The sequence below is a fragment of the Aegilops tauschii genome, chromosome 7 (assembly GCF_002575655.3).
Source record: "Aegilops tauschii subsp. strangulata cultivar AL8/78 chromosome 7, Aet v6.0, whole genome shotgun sequence".
NCBI lineage: Eukaryota > Viridiplantae > Streptophyta > Magnoliopsida > Poales > Poaceae > Aegilops > Aegilops tauschii.
In genome coordinates, this window is record NC_053041.3 from 337816708 (window position 1) to 337839082 (window position 22375).

A 22375-nucleotide genomic window follows, 5' to 3' on the forward strand; every position below is an offset into this window, starting at 1 on the left:
CTCGACCTTGGCCATGCGCAACTCCTCCTCCCGGCGCTCCTCGATCTCCGCCGCCTCCTGCATCACCAGCTCCTGCTCGGCGACCTCATGAGGAAGCAGGTGCTCCATGGCCACCACCGCCTTTTCGAACATGGGTTGCATGCTGTAGTCCGAGGTGGCCTGGAATATCTTGGCGTGTGCATCCTCGATCTTGGCGTGGATGGCCTCGACCCGGGCGAGGGCGACATCGGCGGCACGGACGGCAGCTCCGGCGCTCTCGGCGTTTGCAGCCGCCGTCTCGGCTGCTGCAGCTTCCTTGTCGGCTGCCGCAGACGCCCTCTTGGGTGAAGCGGCCGCGATCAATGCGGATGCGGCGGCACTCTCGGAGTAGGCGGCCGCGATCTCATCACAGGCGGCGGCACTCCGGTGGAGGGGGGACGTGGCCATTGTACGGAACTTCACAAAGCGTTTCCACAGCGTCATCTATGCAAGAAGGGGGTGCGGGAATGGGGATGAGGATCCGTGGATTTGGGGGTTACCGGTGACGATGACATGTACCTAGGGTAGGGCAATAGACCTGATCTAAGTACCCTACCCAAGGACACTGCCCTACAGTCAAGAGGTCCAAGTTCACAAGATTTCTGTGGTCAGAGGATAGTCAGTCGACAGGCGCAAAGTATGATTGCTTCCGAGTAATAAAATAACAAGTTCAAAGAGTTCTAAGACTACTGCCGAATCAAACATTCAACAGTAGTCTCGGGGAATACACCCAGTGGGTGCACTCAGCGTGCCCCCACTGGTTCGACTTTTCAATTGATTTGGTCCGTCCAGTCGAAATATATATATATATATAGCTTGTTCTCAGACCATAGCCGACCGCTCGCAGTCGACTATGGTCTCGGGGACTACACCGAGTGGGTGCACTCAGCGTGCCCCCACTGGTTCAGGTTCCACTCGACATGATCTGCTTAGACCGAGTGGATAAGTTCCGTTCAAAAACCCCCGCCGAATCAAACATTCTACGGCGGCCTCGGGGACTACACCCAGTGGGTGCACTCAGCGTGCCCCCACTGATTTCAAGATTCAATCGACACAACATAGTCGACTCAAGTGGAAAAACTATTCAGAAAGAAATTAAAACACCCAGTGGGTGTACAGATGCAAGATGCAGACTGACAAGTAGAAGCACGATACAAGTTTTCAGGTAGCATATCCTAACAGAACAAGCGACAAGCCAGAAGACCAGTCGGATATCAGCTAACCTAGACATTGGCTTGGAGTGCTGAGCTGCCGTCGTAAGCAGCTTGGCTGGCATCGCGAACCACTGTCATCTGATCCATCATAATGCCTTCCTGGCGTATGGCTTCCTTAGCAGCACCCACTTGGTGATGAGGACATCAATACCACTGCTACACCCACAACCCCTACTGTTACATATAATGGACCAATTACTAGAGCTCGCGCACGCCAATTAAATTACTAGGTACTTCCGTTTCTTGGTAATGATTCTAATGTTCATGAGAATATGATGCTGCCTAAATTGGATACTTTTGTTTTGCTTACAAATGAAGGGCCTAGCTTGGAGAAGGATGAACATTGGAGCAAGCACAAGCATGGAGTTGATGGCATGCGCAAGGGGAACAAGAACGGAGTTACAAGTGATGATTTCAAGACTTTGAAGCCACCATAAGGAGTGAATGAGGCCTTGGACGAAATATACAAGATGCCACGTCATAAATTTCGTCCAGAGGCTATTCTAGGTGCTGCGTCACCTTATTGTTGGGCCAGGCCCATGTAATTTCGAAATACATAAGTATAGGCTGTTTTTAGAGTCCGTATGTGTGGGGAAACAAGAGATAGGGTTAGTTTCGGACCCCTTCCCCAAGGGCCACGAAATTCCCCCCTCTTCCTCCATATATATAGCCCTTAGGGCACCGTTTAGACTTTGGGTTTTGTTTAGATTAAAAGTTCGCCATAGCTGCAACTTCGCGTACTTCGTTTGTGTTCAACGACCAGACAAAGGTGTCACAGAACCCCACCTTGATCAATAAAGCTTTCCTCTTATATTCACAATATCCAGATTGCAATCTTAGTTTCTTGCTTGTTCTTCGTTTGCCTGCAGGAAACAGACCTTTGTTGTCAGGTTGATCGTGCTCCGGCGTGGTCAATAACCTCTCGGAGTTGGTTTAGCGATTGCTAAGGTGCGACGTCCTCGCACGTTCGTAGTCGGATCGTCAAAGTCGACTTCCTCCAAAACGATAGCCACCATCTCATCAAAAGACGGGACACCTTTGCCTCTATCAAGTGGTATCAGATTTCCAGGTTGCTCGGTGAGATTTTACAGTTTTTCGTAGTTTAGATCGAGTCTGTTCTTCATACCTATAGTCCACGAAAAAGCCAAAAAAAATTAGGGTTAGTTCATCTTATCCAAACCAATCTGAGCCTTTGCATAATCTTTTCTGTATTTGCTTTGTTGAATTTGCGGTTGCATCGTCGTGTCAAGTTGCTGGTCCTAGCGTCTAGTACTTTAGAGTTTCAAGTTCTGTTCACAAATTGTCACGCCGCCGCCGCACCATCGTCATCACCGCTGCCATATACCACCATCGTCATCGCCGCTACCATATACCACATATCCACCGCCATCACGCTAATCCGAGTCCACCTGCATCACAGATTTGCCACTAGTCCATGTTCCATCGCCCTGCAAATATCCGCCACCAGTCCGAGTTTCCACCAGATTCATCTCCGCCACCAGTCCGAGTCCAGTAATTATTGCTTTGTTCTCGATTTCCAGATCACGCGATACTCCGAGTCGTGATAGAATAGGACTCCCCAACTTCCGAGCCATCCGCAGAAGGAAAATAGTTCCAGTTTAAAAAAAACTAAGTCTGGAAAATTCTGGCTAGGCAGTTTTTAGGACGTTTGTAGACTTTTTCGAAAAAAAATTGTTGCGGAGCAAAAAAAAGAGGAAAAAAGTCAAAAAAGAAAAAAAATTCGGAGTGTGCTCCTCCCTTGTTTACGTGCAGTGCCATGATTTTGTTAGTGTTCTAGGCTCGTGTCTCTAGTACGGTCTAGCCTAGGACCAGCACAGTACCGTCGTTGAGCGTTTATTCAACTTTGCATCTCTGAATTGATTATTGCTGACCCTTTTTGCTACCATATTATAAGCCTTCCCGACTCCACATACATCTACATCGTGCGTTTGACTCTCCCTGGTAATCGCTCTATCCAAGCTTTGAGAGTTTTGACTACATCGATGCCGATCACCGCCTGCTGCTGGGTAAGAACTGGTAAGAATTTGAGATTTGCTTGACGGATTTGTGACACCCACCACCACCACTTGTTAGTAGTCTATAGGATCATATTTTTGTGTGTTTTTATTACTGCTAACCATGCCAGGATCACAAGCCGACGAGATTGACTTGGAGAACTTAACGAACAAGGAGCTTTGTGATAAGTTTCAGCAAATGATGACTGAACAGGTGCAAGATGTGCTGGACAATTTTGAAGAGGCCATGGAGAAGATCACTGGCCTTGAGAAGACGTTTGAAACAAAGCTTGATAACAGATTTCATGAACTGCTTGCGCGTCTTCCACCACCAGTTGCACCTCTGCAACAACAACAACAACAACAACAACAACTACTACTACTACTACTACTACTACTACTACTACCTCCACCTCGGGAAACAGCCCTCCGCCGAGCGAGCCGTGTCCCTCTTCAACCTGGCCAAACTGCTGGTGCTGCTGTTGATACTTCTGTTGCTCCTGCTGCTGATGTGGAGGAGGATGATTATGCGGGAGATTACGAGGATGAGGTTGATCAAAATCAGAACTACGTGCAACCACCAGCACCACAACCACCAGGTCGTCCACATGCAAATAATGGCAATGTTAGGGCTCCCCCTCAGGTACGAGATCATGGCCATCTCCCTAAACTGAAATTGAATATTCCACCATTTGAGGGTAGATATGTTCCTGATATATATCTTACTTGGGAGTTAGAAACTGAACAACAATTTACATGTTTACAATATCCTGAGGAGAGACGTGTTCCTGCTGCTGTTTGTGCTTTCACTAGCTTTGCATGTGTTTAGTGGTCTGAACATTGTAGATTATATCCTGTTCCAGCTACTTGGGCTGCTTTGAAAACTGCTATGCGTACTCGTTGGGTTCCACCATATTATCAATGTGAATTACTTCAAAAATTGCAACGCTTAAGATAAGGAAAAGATTCTGTAGAAGAATATTATCAGGAATTACAAACTGGCTTGATTAGATGTGGTATTGTTGAGGAGAATGAAGCTATGCTTGCAAGTTTTATGGGTGGATTAAATAGAGAGATTCAGACCATTCTAGAGTATAAGGATTATAATAATGTCACTCGTTTATTCCATCTTGCTTGTAAAGCTGAACGTGATGTGCAGGATCGACAGGCATTGGCGCGAACTAACTTTTCTGTAGGTCGACCTTCACCATGGAAACCACGTGCATCATCTACTTCCACTGCACCATCACCTCCTTCAGGTGCCACCTCCAACTGTGATACAAGAAAGCAGGCACAACCACCACTATCTGCCAAGAGCACACCTGCCGGGCCTGCACAGAGCTCTTCTTCTTCCATGGTGTCAATAGGGCACACAAGTGATATTATTTGTCGTCGTTGTAAGGGAAGAGGACATTTTGCGAGAGAATGCAAATCTCAGCGTGTGATGATTGCTACTGAGGATGGTGGGTATGAGTCCGCTAGTGACTATGATGAGGAGACTTTGGCTCTTATTACACATGAAGAACACGGTGGAGATGATTCTAATCATGAGACGCAATACATGGCTGCTGAAGATGCTAACAGGTACGAATGTTTAGTTGCTCAACGTGTTTTGAGTGTGCAGGTTACACAAGCTGAGCAAAATCAGAGGCATAATTTGTTCCATACAAAGGGAGTTGTGAAGGAACGTTCTATTCGCGTCATCATAGATGGAGGGAGTTGCAACAACTTGGCTAGCATGGAGATGGTGGAGAAGCTATCTCACCACAAGACCACATCCACATCCTTACTACATCCAATGGTTCAACAACAGCGGCAAGGTTAAGGTAACACGTACTGTTCGGGTGCATTTTAGTATCTCTACATATGCTGATTATGTTGATTGTGATGTGGTACCTATGCAAGCATGTTCCTTATTACTTGGTAGACCATGGCAATTTGATAAAAATTCTGTACACCATGGTAGAAACAATCAGTATACTCTTGTTCATAAGGATACAAATATTACTTTGCTTCCTATGACTCCGGATTCCATTTTGAAAGATGATATTCATAGAGCTAATAAAGCAGAACAGGAGAAAAATAAGAGTGAAAATCAGATTGTGGCAAAAGAATTTGAGCAACAAATGAAGCCTAATAATAAACCATCTAGTGTTGCTTCTGAAATTAAATTGAAAAGTGCATGTTTACTTGCCACCAAATCTGATATTGATGAGCTAGTTTTTAGCAAATCTGTTTGCTATGCTTTTGTGTGCAAAGAGACATTATTTTCATTCGAGGACGTGCCTTCCTCTTTGCCCCCTGCAGTCACTAACATTTTGCAGGAGTTCGCTGACGTCTTCCCACAAGACGTGCCACCGGGATTACCACCTATTCGAGGGATTGAGCATCAAATTGACTTAATTCCCGGTGCATCGCTACCCAACCGTGCACCATACCGTACCAATCCAGAGGAGACGAAGGAGATTATGCGTCAAGTACAGGAGCTGCTCGACAAAGGTTATATTCGCGAATCCCTTAGTCCTTGTGCTGTTCCTATTATTCTAGTGCCGAAAAAGGTTGGTACATCGCATATGTGTGTTGATTGTAGAGGCATTAATAATATTACTATTCGTTATCGTCATCCTATTCCTAGGCTAGATGATATGCTTGATGAATTGAGTGGCTCTACAATATTCTCCAAAGTTGATTTGCGTAGTGGATACCATCAAATTCGTATGAAATTGGGAGATGAATGGAAAACAACATTTAAAACTAAGTTTGGTTTATATGAGTGGTTAGTCGTGCCTTTTGGGTTAACTAATGCACCTAGTACTTTCATGAGACTAATGAACGAAGTTTTACGTGCTTTCATTGGACGATTTGTGGTAGTCTATTTTGATGATATACTGATTTATAGCAAATCTTTGGAAGAACATTTGGAACATTTACGTGCTGTTTTTATTGCTCTACGTCATGCACGTTTGTTTGGTAACCTTGGGAAGTGCACCTTTTGCACCGACCGAATATCTTTTCTTGGCTATGTTGTTACTCCACAGGGAATTGAAGTTGATAAAGCCACGATGGAAGCTATTGAGAGTTGGCCGCAGCCTAAAACGGTCACACAAGTGCGGAATTTTCTTGGACTCGCTGGTTTCTATAGGCGTTTTGTGAGAGATTTTAGCACCATTGCTGCACCTCTCAACGAGCTTACAAAGAAGGATGTGCCTTTTGTTTGGGGTACCGCACAGGAAGAAGCCTTCACGGTATTGAAAGATAAGTTGACACATGCTCCTTTACTCCAACTTCCTGATTTCAATAAGACTTTTGAGCTTGAATGTGATGCTAGTGGAATTGGATTAGGAGGTGTGTTATTACAAGATGGCAAACCTGTTGCATACTTTTCTGAAAAATTGAGTGGGCCTAGTCTAAACTATTCTACTTATGATAAAGAATTATATGCTCTTGTTCGGACTTTAGAAACATGGCAACATTAGTTATGGCCCAAAGAATTTGTTATACATTCTGATCATGAATCTTTGAAACACATTAAAAGTCAAGCAAAACTGAACCGTAGACATGCTAAATGGGTTGAATTCATTGAGACTTTCCCTTATGTCATTAAACACAAGAAGGGTAAAGAAAATGTTATTGCTGATGCATTGTCTCGTCGTTATACTATGCTTTCACAACTTGACTTTAAAATATTTGGTTTGGAGACCATCAAAGATCAATATGTGCATGATGCTGAATTTCAAGATGTATTGCAAAATATTAAAGAAGGTAGAACATGGAACAAGTTCGTCGTTAATGATGGATTTGTGTTTCGTGCTAAGAAGCTATGCGTTCCAGCTAGCTCCGTTCCTCTTTTGTTGTTGCAGGAGGCGCATGGAGGAGGACTAATGGGACACTTTGGCGTGAAGAAGACGGAGGATATACTTGCTACAGATTTCTTTTGGCCAAAGATGAGACGGGTTGTTGAGCGTTTTGTTGCTCGCTGCACTACATGTCAAAAAGCTAAGTCACGACTCAATCCTCATGGACTTTGTTTTAGGTTTACCTCGAACAAAGAAGGGGAGGGATAGCATATTTGTTGTCGTGGATAGATTCTCGAAAATAGCACACTTTATACGATGTCATAAAAGCGATGATGCTGTTAATGTTGCTGATTTGTACTTTCGCGAAATTATTCGCTTGCATGGTGTGCCAAATACTATTGTTTCAGATCGTGATACTAAATTTCTTAGCCACTTTTGGAGATGTTTATGGGCTAAGTTGGGGACTAAACTGCTTTTTAGTACTACTTGTCACCCCCAAACTGATGGACAAACTGAAGTAGTCAATAGAACATTGTCTACTATGCTTAGGGCTGTTTTGAAGAATAATAATAAAATGTGGGAAGAATGCTTGCCTCATATTGAATTTGCTTATAATCATTCATTGCATTCTACTACTAAGATGTGTCCTTTTGAAATTGTGTATGGTTTCCTACCTCGTGCACCAATTGATTTGTTGCCTCTTCCATCTTCAGAGAAGGTTAATTTTGATGCTAAAGAACGTGCTGAATTGATTTTAAAAATGCATGAGTTGACTAAGGAAAACATTGAGCATATGAATGCTAAATATAAACTTGCTGGAGATAAGGGTAGAAAACATGTTGTGTTTGCACCTGGAGATCTTGTTTGGTTACATTTGCGCAAGGATAGATTTCCTAATTTGCAGAAATCAAAGCTAATGCCACGTGCTGATGGTCCTTTTAAGGTGTTAGAGAAAATAAATGATAATGCATATAAACTTGAGCTACCTACAGATTTTGGGGTTAGTCCCACTTTTAACATTGCAGATTTGAAGCCTTATTTGGGTGAGGAAGATGAGCTTCTGTCGAGGACGACTTCATTTCAAGAAGGGGAGGATGATGAGGACATCAATACCATTGTTACACCCATAGCCCCTACTGTTACATATAATGGACCAATTACTAGAGCTCGCGCACGCCAATTAAATTACCAGGTACTTTCGTTTCTTGGTAATGATTCTAATGTTAATGAGAATATGATGCTGCCTAAATTGGATACTTTTGTTTTGCTTACAAATGAAGGGCCTAGCTCGGAGAAGGATGAACATTGGAGCAAGCACAAGCATGGAGTTGATGGCATGCGCAAGGGGAACAAGAACGGAGTTACAAGTGATGATTTCAGGACTTTGAAGCCACCATAAGGAGTGAATGAAGCCTTGGACGAAATATACATTATGCCACTTCATAAATTTCGTCCAGAGGCTATTCTAGGTGCTGCGTCACCCTATTATTGGGCGAGGCCCATGTAATTTCGAAATACATAAGTATAGGCTGTTTTTAGAGTCCGTATGTGTGGGGAAACAAGAGATAGGGTTAGTTTCGGACCCCTTCCCCAAGGGCCACGAAATTCCCCCCTCTTCCTGCATATATACAGCCCTTAGGGCACCGTTTAGACTTTGGGTTTCGTTTAGATTAAAAGTTCGCCATAGCTGCAACTTCGCGTACTTCGTTTGTGTCCAATGACCAGACAAAGGCGTCACAGAACCCCACCTTGATCAATAAAGCTTTCCTCTTATATTTGCAATATGCAGATTGCAATCTTTGTTTCTTGCTTGTTCTTCGTTTGCCTGCAGGAAACAGACCTTCGTGGTCAGGTTGATCGTGCTCCGGCGTGGTCAATAACCTCTCGGAGTTTGTTTAGCATTGCTAAGGCGCGACGTCCTCGCACGTTCGTAGTCGGATCGTCAAAGTCGACTTCCTCCAAAACGATAGCCACCATCTCATCGAAAGACGGGACACCTTTGCCTCTATCACTTGGTCCTCTGGGATGTAATGGGCAGTGAAAAGTGTAGATGGCGGATCAGCTGCAGCAGAAGGAGCTTGTGCAGTCGACATTGAAGGTTGTGCACTCGACAATGGAACGGCAAAAGTAACAGAAGCCCGGTTGATGTCTCCGGACTGCTGAATCTCTGGTTCCGCCACTGGCGTCGACTGAGGTGTCTTGCTAGACGTCTTCCTGCCCGAAGTCCTGCCTCTCCTTCCTGTGGGTCTCTGTAGCACATCCTCGTCATCGTCTGAAAGTTCTATGACATTGGGCGGAGCTCCAAAAGAATCAATCGCAAGGGTTCAGTCGACTGTTAAGTAAAGACAGAACAACAAGAGTTATACCTGCGTTGGAGGTGACTACGTCTTTCATATCCTCATCTTCATCATCTTTATAAATAGAAGTCCCAGAAGTAGCAGCACTTCAAATTCGAAATTCACTCGGTCAGAACAGGGAAATGAGTCGACCAAAGAGCAAGTCGCGCCAAACTAAGAGGTCAAATTCAGGGATTACCCAGAAGCAATAGGCACAACCACTTTGATCTTGGGCAAGGCCTTCCTAGGTTTTGTTGGTACGACTTTGGGCTACTTCGGAGCCTTCTCAGTCGGCACAAGAGAAAACGTCCGAGTGTGCTTTGAAGACCGTCCAGTCTGCGCAGTTGCTTTGCCACGGATGCTGACTGGGTCATGGGTATGCTTGGATCGCCTTTCCATGCGGGGAGGAGAGTCGACCTCCTCACCATCACTCGAGTCGTCACTCTCCTCGTCCTCCCCTCCATCAGACTGCTAGTCGGTGCTTTCTCCTCCGCTCACCTCTCCCTCCTGCTCCTGCACCTGCTCTCCGTTGGGCATCGAGTACATCACCGTATAAACCTGCAAGGCACGGGATCGAACAGTTATCAGTCATTTTTCTAAAACAATTTCATATCGGATCAAAAGACATTCAGAAGTAAGGAGTTGGACCTTGTCTGGTTTGTAGGTGTTGTCGAGTGGAGGGATCCTCCTAGAGCCCCTGGGGTTGTCCTTGTTGCCAGTGATGCCCTGCAGCCACTGCGCCACCGTCTCCTCGTCAACTTCCTCTGGGTGGATCCGAGCGGTGTCATCAATTCCAGAGTACATCCACATCGGTGATCGCGGGCTTGAAGTGGTTGGATGCGTCGACTGAGAAAAACATCCAGCAAATCCATACCAGTCACGCAATCACGGACAAGTTGGATTACTCGCTCAACCAAAAATTTCACCTCCACCTTCTCCGCCAGATTCACTTTCAAGGAAGAGGGCTTCTTGACTCGATCCATGGAAAAGGGGGAAGCCCAGTCGACTGACCAGGAGTCGGCTGGCCTTTGCAGTAGAACCAGGTCGACTGCCACCCTCTAACTGAGTCGGGCAGCATCATAGCAGGGAAAGTACTTTTCCCCCTCATCTGGATCCCTAGACCTCCACACATCTGGATCACGTGTGTCCTCTCATCACTCGGATTGGCATTTTTTACAGACTGAAAACGACAAGTGAAAGTGTGTTTGAAGAGACCCCAGTGTGGTCGACAGCCTAGAAAGCTTTCACACATGGACACGAATGCAACAAGGTACGTGATAGTGTTGGGAGAAAAGTGGTGGAGTTGGGATCCAAAGAATTTCGGAAAACCCCGAAAGAAAGGGTGGGGAGGCAAAGAGAAACCGCGGTCAACATGAGTCGCGAGGAGGACGCACTCACCCTCCTGCGGCCGCGGCTCGGTCTCGTCCTCCGGAAGCCTCCAAGAACCATGGGGGATCAGTCCCCCCTATACCAGATCCTCCAAGTCCTCCTGCTGGATCGTCGACCAGATCTAGTCGCCTTGGATCCAGCCGGGCGGCAGGCCAGATCTCGACGACGACCCGCCTCGGCTCGTCTTCTTGCCCTTCGCCTTCGCCGTCGTCTTCTTCGCACGCTCCAGAGCCGCCGTCTTATCCTTCGCCATCGCTGCGAGTTGCGCTCGAGCTGGGAGGCGGTGTCGAGGGAAGAGGCGGGTGCAGTGGAGAAGCAGAGGAAGGAGAAAGGAAATGAGGCGCACCGTGCAAAGGCACCGGCCTGAATGCCTTATATAGGCTTGTTCCCCGAGTGACTGACTTGTGGGTCCGGGCAATCCTGTCAAATCCCGCAACAGTTGCGCGTGCGATACATGGAGAAAAAGGTGGCGCGGGGATCAAGGCGCTCCTGTCTAATCCACTCCGATTACCACGGCCCTCTCCGCCCCGCGCGCTTCCCCAAATTTCAAATCTCGCGAGATCCGAGAATGGCAGAGCAATCAATCACGCCAGAGATTTTGTACCATATCAAACACTCGAAGCTTATCAACAAAAGTTCACTCGACAACCTCTGAATGGCTCAAGGCGACTGAAAATGATGTCGAAGTTTTTGCGTGGTTCACCAATCCAAGTACAATGCTTCCGAAGCATGAAAATTGAGTCAGAACCATCTTCAACTTCATCTCCACTCGAACCCAGAACCATTCGGGGGCTAATGGTGATGACATGTACCTAGGGTAGGGAAATAGACCTGATCTAAGTACCCTACCCAAGGACACTGCCCTACAGTCAAGGACATTCAAAGAACAACAGATTCTACCGACTGAAATCACCACCTGATGCAATCCACTCGACTGTGAGTTCCACTCGGACAACCCAATTCCATTCGACAGGAGAATGCTCACTGGACCGTATCAGAAACCACTTGGAGTATAGAAGATCTGAGGTCACTCTGAATGAAAACGGTCAGGCGTTCACTCTGTAGTCTTAATGATCATTTATAAGACTTTAATGCTGGCGTTACCAGTAACGTCCTATCTTTATGTACATTGAACCCTGTGTAACTAAGGGCCGGAGGGGTCTGGCAAACTCTATATAAGCCACCCCCCTCCTCGGGCACAGGGGTTCGCACCCCCTGTAACTTCACGCATAAAAACCAATCGACCAAGCCTCCGGGCACCGAGACGTAGGGCTGTTACTTCCTCCGCGAAGGGCCTGAACTCGTAAATCTTGCGTGCACAATCTCATCGTAGCTAGGACCTTGCCTCTCCATTCATACCCCCTATTCTATTGTCAGGTTTAGACCCACGACAACTGGCACTAGAGCACACGAGCCGGCGACGCTTAAGGAGGAGACTTAAATAGACCCAGATATTTTCATCGCAAACGGTTCCTAGAAAACAACTGTGTGTGATGTTGTAGATATTTTTTTATTAGCTGTGAAAGATGAATTTGGAGTAAAGTGGCAACAGATGGTGTTTTAAATGTACGGGAAATTTTGTAGTACTAATACAACTCTCATGTCAAATTTTGGAAAATTTCAGGGGTCATTTGACCTTTAAAGACATTTAAGTGATTTTATAGCCATTTAATGACCGTAATTGAAATTTGAACTACATGTACATGCAACAGCTAACCATAATGGTTTGAAAAGTCATATTTTGTGTACTTGTGTGCGATTTAATTCCATATGCAATAAATTGGAAGGAATTTTCAAACATATTGGTCTAACGGCTATGAAACAATTAAGCATGGAGTGCCATGGCATTTCAATTCCAAAAAAATAAAAAATATCAGAAACACATGAAACCTTGTTTGATGTAATGTCATGCCACCAAGATAATGTGGTAAAAAATTTGGCATGTGTGACGAACCTTTGGACACACACCCCTCACAAACTGGAGCAACTCACTAGAAGGCTCGTGGTTCCGAGAGGGAACAATGCATGTTTGATGACGAACGGGAGATAGCTTCCTCTTACAGGCTTCAAATTTTGTCTACGTCTAACGTCCACTAATACAACTGTCAGATGAAAATTTGGAAAATTTCAGGGGTCATTTGACCTTTTGAAGACATAGAAGTGATTTTCTAGCCATTTAATGACCGTAATTCAAATTTGAACTACATCTACATGCAATGGCTAACCATAACGGTTTGAAAAATCATATTTGTGTACTTATGTGCGAGTTAATTCCATGTGCAGTAAATTAGAAGGAATTTTGAAACATATTTGTCTCATGACATGGACACATGCATATGTATGCATGGAGTGCCATGGCATTTTAATTCCAAAAAATTTAAAAAATATCACAAACACATGAAACCTTGGTTGATGTAATGTCATGCCACCAAGATGATGTGGTAAAAAAATTGGCATGTTTGACGAAAGTTTGGACACACACCCCTCACAAACCGGACCAACTCACTAGAAGGCTCGTGGTTCCGAGTGGGAACAATGCATGTTTGATGACGAACGGGAGATAGCTTCCTCTTATGGCCTTCAAATTTTTTCTATGTTTAACATGCACAACTAGAACTGTAATGTGAAAATTAGGAAAGTTCTAGGGGTCATTTGACCTTTTAAAGACATTTAGGTGATTTTCTAACCATTTAATGACTGTAATTCCAATTTGAACTACATCTACATGCAACGCCTAACCATAACGGTTTGAAAAATCATATTTGTGTACTTGCGTGCGACTTAATTCCATGTGCAGTAAGTTTGAAGGAATTTTTAAACATATTTGTCTCACGCCATGGACACATGCATATGTATGCATGGAGTAACATGGCATTTTAATTCCAAAAAATTAAAAAAATATCAGAAACACATGAAACCTTGCTTGATGTAATGACATGCCACCAAGATGATGTGGTAAAAAAATTGGCATTTTGACGAAAGTGTGGACACACACCCCTCACAAACCGGAGCAACTCACTAGAAGGCTCGTGGTTCCGAGAGAGAACAATGCATGTTTGATGACGAACGGGAGATAGCTTCCTCTTACGGCCTACAAATTTTTTCTACGTTTAACATGCACTACTCCAACTGTAATGTGAAAATTTGGAAAATTCTAGCGAACATTTGACCTCTCAAAGACATTTAAGTGATTTTTTGACCATTTCATGACCGTAATTCAAATTTAAACTACATCTACATGCAACGCCTAACCATAACAGTTTCAAAAATCATATTTGTGTACTTGTGTGCGAGTTAATTCCATGTGCAGTAAATTAGAAGGAATTTTTAAACATATTGGTTCAAGACAATGACACATGCATATGTATGCATGGAGTGCCATGGCATTTTAATTCCAAAAAATTAAAAAGTGATCAGAAACACATGAAACCTTGCTTGATGTACTGTCATGCCACCAAGATGATGTGGTAAAAAAATGGCATGTTTGACGAAAGTTTGGGCACACCCCCTCGCAAACCGGAGCAACTCACTGGAAGGCTCGTGGTTCCGACAGGGAACAATGCATGTTTGATGATGAATGGGAGATAGCTTCATCTTAAGGCCTTCAAATTTTTTGTACGTTTAATGTGCACTAATACAACTGTCATGTGAAAATTTGGAAAATTCTAGGGGTCATTTGACGTTTTAAAGACATTTAAGTGATTTTCTAGCCATTTAATGACCGTAATCCAAATTTGAACTACATCTACATGCAACGGCTAACCATAACGGTTTGAAAAATCATATTTGTGTACTTGTGTGCGAGTTAATTCCATGTGCAGTAAATTTGAAGGAATTTTCAAACATATTGGTCTCACGACATGGACACATGCATATGTATGCATGGAGTGCCATGGCATTTTAATTCCAAAAAATTAAAAAAATATCAGATAAACATGAAACCTTGCTTGATGTAATGTCATGCCACCAAGATGATGCGGTAAAAAATTGGCATGTTTGACGGAAGTTTGGACACACACCCCTCACAAACCGGAGCAACTCACTAGAAGGCTCATGGTTCCGAGAGGGAACAATGCATGTTTGATAACGAACAGGAGATAGCTTCCTCTTACGGCCTTCAAATTTTTCTACGTTTAACGTGCACTACTACAACTGTACTGTGAAAATTTGGAAAATTCTAGCGCTCATTTGATCTTTTAAAGATATTTAAGTGATTTTCTAGCCATTTAATGACCGTAATTAAAATTTGAACTACATCTACATGCAACGGCTAACCATAACGGTTTGAAAAATCATATTTGTGTACTTGTGGGCGAGTTAATTCCATGTGCAGTAAAATAGAAGGAATTTTCTAACATATTGGTCTCACGGCATGGGCACATGCATGGAGTGCCATGGCATTTTAATTCCAAAAAAATAAAAAATGATCAGAAAAACATGAACCCTTGCTTGCTGTAATGTCATGCCACCAAGATGATGTGGTAAACAAATTGGCCTGTTTGACGAAAGTTCGGACACACCCCCTCACAAAATCGGACCAACTCACTAGAATGTTCGTGGTTCCGAGAGGGAACAATGCATGTTTGATGACGAACGGGAGATAGCTTCCTCTTATGGCCTTCAATTTTTTTTTCTACGTTTAACGTGCACTAATACAAATGGCATGTGAAAATTTGGAAAATTTTAGGGGTCATTTGACCTTTTAAAGACATTTAAGTGATTTTGCAGCCATTTAATGACTGTAATTCAAATTTGAACTACATCTACATGCAACGGCTAACCATAAAGGTTTTAAAAATCATATTTTTGTGTACTTGTGTGCGACTTAAAAAATCATCAGCTGATGTAAATACCTGGTGTTCAAAAAGAAAATGTAAAGATCTGGCAAGACAACCGGCCCCCACACGATTGGCACTCTATCTCGCAGCTCGAGGTTTGGTAGGTGAGTGGCGGGGATCATTAATCAAACACGGTTCTGTATTGGAAACTGTCAGCTATTATGTTCACACACAGATTTTGTTGTGGGAATCATGTGTAATTCAAACTACAGTACTCGTTAATTCTGGCGACCGGCGTGTGTACTGTTCCCGTCGATCTAGATTCCGGCCGCCAATAAATACTACCTTACTCACGTCGTGCTGCCTGCATTCTCATCTACATCCTCCCCTCGCTCGCCCTCTCTCTCTCTCTCTCAAATCTCTGCCATGGCGCCGTCGTCTGCCCACGCGTCGACGAGGAGTCGCCGCCCCCCGAGGATGCTCACTCGAATAGCAGCAACAAGGACCCTTATGCGCCGCTAGACCAGGATGCACCGGACCCCCCAACTTTGGATTGGTTTTGGGGCCAGTACAATCTTTGTCTATGGAAGTCGCTGCCGCCGGCTGAGAAAACTAGGCAGGTGGTGTTCAAGAAGGAGATGGCGGAGGAGGAAGCCAGGTACCAGGCGGCCTGTCAAGCCCATGATGCCGCCTGGAAAAAGGAGGCGGCGAAGCTTTGGGGGCGGGCGCATCGTCGTGCGGAGGAGGTGTACGAAGACGGGTACGTCGCGAGGAAGGTCAAAGGCCTGGGCGCCTCGTCGCTGCGTGGACGTGGGCCGATAAGGTCCAGTGTGCCACCGAGCTCCAGTGGGCGCCCAACGAAATGGCAAGATCATTCGTGCTCGTCCGCCAGCAAGAGGCAGATCGGTACGTCAAGCGCTGCGAGGCAAAGGAGGCGGAGTACTGCCTCCACACTGGAAAGATGTCGCGCACCAGGGAGCTGCTGGCGAGGGGTTGCCGGAATACTGGCCCCAGGAGGGATTATTAGTTTTAGTATTGTTCGTTTTCAATTTTATGCATTGTACCTAGTAGTTAAGTATCATCACGTATATGTGATGATATTATATATATATATATATATATTCTGTGATGAACTAATGAACAATTAATATATAAGAACATATAAGAACGGAAAACAGAGTACACACATTGAAACAGAGCAATAAATAGAGCAATACTATGATTGCTGTGAATACATAGCTATCCACGTCGAAACGACTCAACAAAATAAAATGCGTCCATGAGACGATGACCAGCAGCCTCTGCCTGAACTCGTGCAGGCGTTCGTCAAAGCGGTCGATACGCTCGCGGTACATCTGCAGCGCGATCTCGAGCTCCAAGTTGGCTATTTCATCGGAGATCACCAGCTCGAGGATGTGACGGCCATGTTCCTCTACTGCGCCCAGGTGGACACCTGGGCCAAGGAGGCGGTCGAGCCTACCGACCAGCGCGTTGGCATCAAGCGGGCCGCAGACAAGGCGAACGGTGCGACACATGCGAACAGCGCGGCGGGTGTCCGGTGCAAGAACGGCGCGGCCGGCCTCTGGTGCAAGTACGGCGCAGAGGGCCTCTACCCACTCCTGGTGAGGAATGGGGGTACTGACAGGATGTGTACCCAGCTGCGACACCGTGTCGACAGCAAGCAAGCGCCGATGGATCCGCTCTTGCTGTGCGGCGCGCCGCGCCTCTCGCTCTGCGGTGCTCCAACGGTCTCGCTGTGCAGCGAGCCGCAGCCTATCGGCGCGGACGTGCTTAGCTTGCTCTGCGGCGCGCCATCGATCATGTTGTGCAGCGAGCTGCAGCCTGTCGGCGCTGACATGCCTATCTTGATCCGTGGCGCTCAAGTGCCATGCACCAAAGGTCTGCTCAACCCTGGCGATGACGCACATCATGGCGTCGTCCATCGCGTTGCTGGGGAGCGCCTTGGCCTTGACGGGCCATGGCGCCTGCTCATTTTCCTCGTCGACGAGGTTGATGGAAGAGGCGGCACTTTGGTGGGTTGGCATGCTTGGAAAAGGTGGATGAGATACAGGTTGCGCTTGTCTCCTCCATGCGTCGCGCGCCGCCTAGGTTTATGCGCAATATCGCTGGGTTGCGGGAAACAGGTGAGGAAATGATGTGAAATGGTGGCGTGTTCATAAAACGCCATCAATTAATGGAAACTTAGCATAGAAGGAACATCGAGCTAGCACAAGAAGTAGATGATGATCAGATGAACACGGACGACACTAGGGAACCCGTCAGTGATGAATTCATCAATCACAAATGGTTGTATACTAGCAAGCATTTGCCCACAACACACATGGCTTATTCCATCACAAATAGGTCGGATGGATCAACTGTATGCCACGTATCGTACATTGTCAAAAAGTAATGTGGTAGACCTTCTTTAACATGTGTTAAAAAAACAAGGACCTCGAGGTTAATGTAACTGATGGGATGGATCATCCAGGTCAAAGGTAATTTAATTTGACCGGGATGACCCATCACATCAGTTAATTTAACATCAAGACAACTTCTCATCCATTCACCCATCTGATGGTTGCTCTAGCCTGAGCACACTTAACTTGAGAGTTCTCTTACATGAGCTACTGGTGGAACACCTAGTCCTTGCTGATATAGGATGCCTCTTCGCTTCCTTATGGCGTATCCGCATGACCGCCCGTCCCCCAATGGCCAATAGATGTTGTGTAGCCAGAGCATATCACATACGTCTTATTAGAAGCAATCATCTGTGTTATTATCGGCCTTCACACACATTTCTGATTACAGACCTGTTTGTCGCGTATCACACACATCTTGATATATTGAACTGTTTCTGTTCTCTTGTCTCAACGCAAACAGTTCATCCGAGTGAACCGCATGCCGTATATTGCACACACCTTCATCTGGCTGCCCGTTTCTTTTGTTGCCCCTCATGACCCTTTCTTTTGTGTTGCCTAATCACAAACAGTTCATCCGAGTGAACCGTATGCTGTTCTTTTGTGTTGCCTAATCACAAACAGTTCATCCGAGTGAACCGTATGCTGTACATCGGACACAGCTTCATCTGGCTGCCCGTTTCTTTTGTTCCCCCTCATCGCAAACAGTTAACTAAACTGAACCGTATGCCCTGCATCGCACACAAAACTAAAATCTGAACCGTGTTTGATGCATCCTCCATCGCAAACGTTTTGCACCGTTTTTGACAAGTACACCACTGTTTGCGATTATTGCATCGCACATAGTTTCGTCGAAGGGCCTCTGATCATAGTGTCGCGTTAGCAGCATCCTGCAGTAGTGAAATTAGTAGCCCCAATTCACAACCAACTAGTACGATTCCCATACATAAGACCAACATGTTAATGGATCTCAATGATTCACAGATCCTATACAAATATGTAGCTCCAAAGCAAAGATCTAGAAAAAACAGATGTTCTTCCTACTAACATGGATGCTTCTCTTGGCCAACATTCAGTATTGAGTGAAAGAAAAATTTCTTTGTGAAGTCTACAATTCCTCTTGCAAACGTAAGTGTTTACACCAACAGCTGGAACCATGAGAATGAACCACACATGATGGAGGAACATCCACTGCAATATGATTTGGTCTTCTCTCGATCACACGGCGAGACTATGTTCGGAATACAAACTTTAACTTAGGCAAAATGATGCCCATTGTATAATCAGACCAAAGCAATGATGCACCCAGTGTTGGCCAATAAATAGTATAGTACTACTTTTGTGCAGTCCATGAAGTGACTATCCAATCTTTCTGTGTCTATTTTCAAATGGCACTTCATGTAGTGACTATACTATTCTCTTGTGCAGTTCCACCAAAATTGCGGTCACTTTGTTTGTTTGCCAAATAGCAATGGGCAGACATCTGTCTGCACAAATATCAAGTAGCTAGTAAACATATACCCCATCTTGTATTTTCGGTTTAAACACGTCTCTTCCGCTTAGCATCTGTCATGTTTTGCACTGGACAATTTGATACTGTCATGTTTTGCCCTGGACAATTTCGTACTGAATTGATTTGCTGGTACAGAGCAGAAATATAGCGCCTATTCTTCATCAGACCAAGGATATCCATGTTCGCAGTGATGGAAGAGGTGAAATCGATACAACCGAAATTGAGCATCCAATCATTGAATCATGTCCCGCACCTCCAATGTAGGTCCACCCTGCCAATAAATTCACATGCAAACCACTAATATTACTATCTAATGACATTACAAAAAGAGTAGCAAGATAGTAGCAAACCATTTACCTACGTAATGAACAGCTCATAGTGCCACCAATTGGATATAAAGGTTTGGAAGAAAACATGCTCCTAATGTTGAACCATTTTGACTTTTTGTGTAGTGTCACTAAAATTGAGCATCCTTGTTTGCATAGATATTGAAAGTGTGGTTACTATAAAAGTGGCACGAGTTGAAGCATAGACTCACAAATATAAGCATTCCAATTTCTTAATGGGAAAAGGTAGCAAGACTGTTTCTAAGTACCTATTTGAAGGAATAAATAAGGCAACAGCGGATGATGTCAGGAAGGCATACATAGTATTTTCTTAAAAACTGAACCATTCCTCACCTTTCCTCTTCTTTTAAGCATATTTTGTGCAGTTCAACTAAAATAAAATGCCATCACTGCCTTGACAATTCAGTGACACTGTACAAAAAGAAATGACTTAACATTACATCATGATGTCAGGTATGTAATCGACATGCATTAGAGACAAACATATAGACATCCTCCGATAACATAATGAACATTAATTTTAACAAAGGTGTGACTAGCTTTACTGGGATAATTTGAGTGAACCCTACCCCCTCTGTTCCTTAATATAAGACGTTTTCGCACTTCAATTTAAAGTACCCAAACTTCTAGTATTTAGAAAATCAGGTAGTAGTTTTCTTGAGCACATATCTGGGAAAGCTTGCCACACTTTATATATGTCCATAGGCTAATGCAACACCATTCGAATGGTATAAATATACACTAATCCACAGGCTAGTGCAACAGTACAATAAGTTTTTATTACGGGGTACAGTACAATGCTTTTACTGAACATATTTCCATAAGCTAGAACTGGAAGATTTCTATAAGTGTTAACTATACAAAATGTAAAGGTAACAAGTTTCAGCATTGGTATACTAGCTGTGCAAGAGCATTAGACCAAATACAAAAGTCTGAAGGTAACTAGCATTATTAACTAATGATAGTATAAAAAATTGCAAACCATGTACCTTCAAGGTAAACATGATTTTGAACTCGAGGGGACCGAAAAATTGCTATCCCAATCTTGATAATCGATCAAACATAAAAACTTGATCGAACGGATCAAGAGAACAGCCAGAGGAGCAGGTGCCCACTCTTGACCTTTCCTCTTGTCTTCATAATATTTTATGCAGTTTAACCAAAATAAAGTGACAACAACGCCTTGACATTTTGGTGACACTGTACAAAAAAATAGACTTATCTCATGAAAGTGATGTATGTAATCTATAAGCATTAACAGTGCAAAAATCTAAAGGTAGTAACAAGTTTCATCATTGGTATACTAGCTGTGCAACAGCATTAGAATGCCTTAGCTGAAAAATCTTTAATACATCCACAAGCAACAGCTGACCCTGAAATGATCCAATGACATTAAATGGCATTACTTAAATTTATCGGTGGCATTAGACTGAGTGCGGCATTAGTTAAATGTGGCAACACTTTAGCAGTAGCATTGCTTGACTTTACCGTTGGCGTTATACTAACAACAAAAAAGTGGCAATAAGAGCATGGAAGGACCATTCGCACAGTGGGCGCACCAGTACGATGCACCTCCACGGACGCATAGAGTGGTGAGGGAGGTATGGTTGCCCAGAGCAACAAATATCCAGGCAACATATGTGGATTACATCCCTTTTTTGTTCTCGTTAGCCACCTTTTTCCTATGTGAGGACAACAAACCGATCGACCTGGTCATTCTCTATTGCGTTGTCATGCCTTTCTACCCTTTTTCACCCTTTTTCAACCAAGAGACACGAGACTCGTTCCTTCGCAACTAATTTCTCCCTTTTCAACCTAGATGCGGGTTCGATGCCTAGTCTCTTGGACAGTACTTTCTCCCTTCCTTACCTTATTCAACTCAGACATGGATTAGTCTGCATGAAGTACGGTTTCCTTTAATAGTGCAAATTAAGGTTTTCGTCTGCGTGACCAGCAGAGCAGAGGATAACAAATTGGGAAGATGGTGGAGTGGAAAAAGATCCACATGCAGTGACGTGGCAGATGGGGCAATAGAACAAGGGTATGGTTCGAAAAGAGGTAGCATACCTGAGGGTCGGCGGGAAGTGGCTTCGCTCCTGGTCGTCGTCCTCCGCACACACTACGGCAGCGAGCTTGGGGACAGAGGCCATCCCGCGCGGGCGCTAGGTCTGAGAGGACGGCCTTGTCGTCAGTGCGGGACCTCGCTCGCCGATGACGAGTTCGTCAACGCTGCATGTCCCTTTCTTCCCTGGCGGATCTGTGACCACCGGTGAGGAGGGAGAGAGAGAGGCCGTCTTTTTTAGATTTGGAGAGAGGGTGATAGTGTGAGAAGCAAGTGGGCAGCCCTTAGCAAGAAAGCGTTGAAGCTCTAGCCTATATATCTTTCTTGATACTAGTACTAGAGGTGGAGTAGTGGTAGAGTAGTTTATATTTTATCTGCATACAGTACCAGTTAGTCGTGCTTCAAAACTGAATGGCACGCCATTAAACAATTAAAGTCGAGAACTAATGCGGCACCTCGGGCCAGCGCGGCCAGATCGCATTTTGC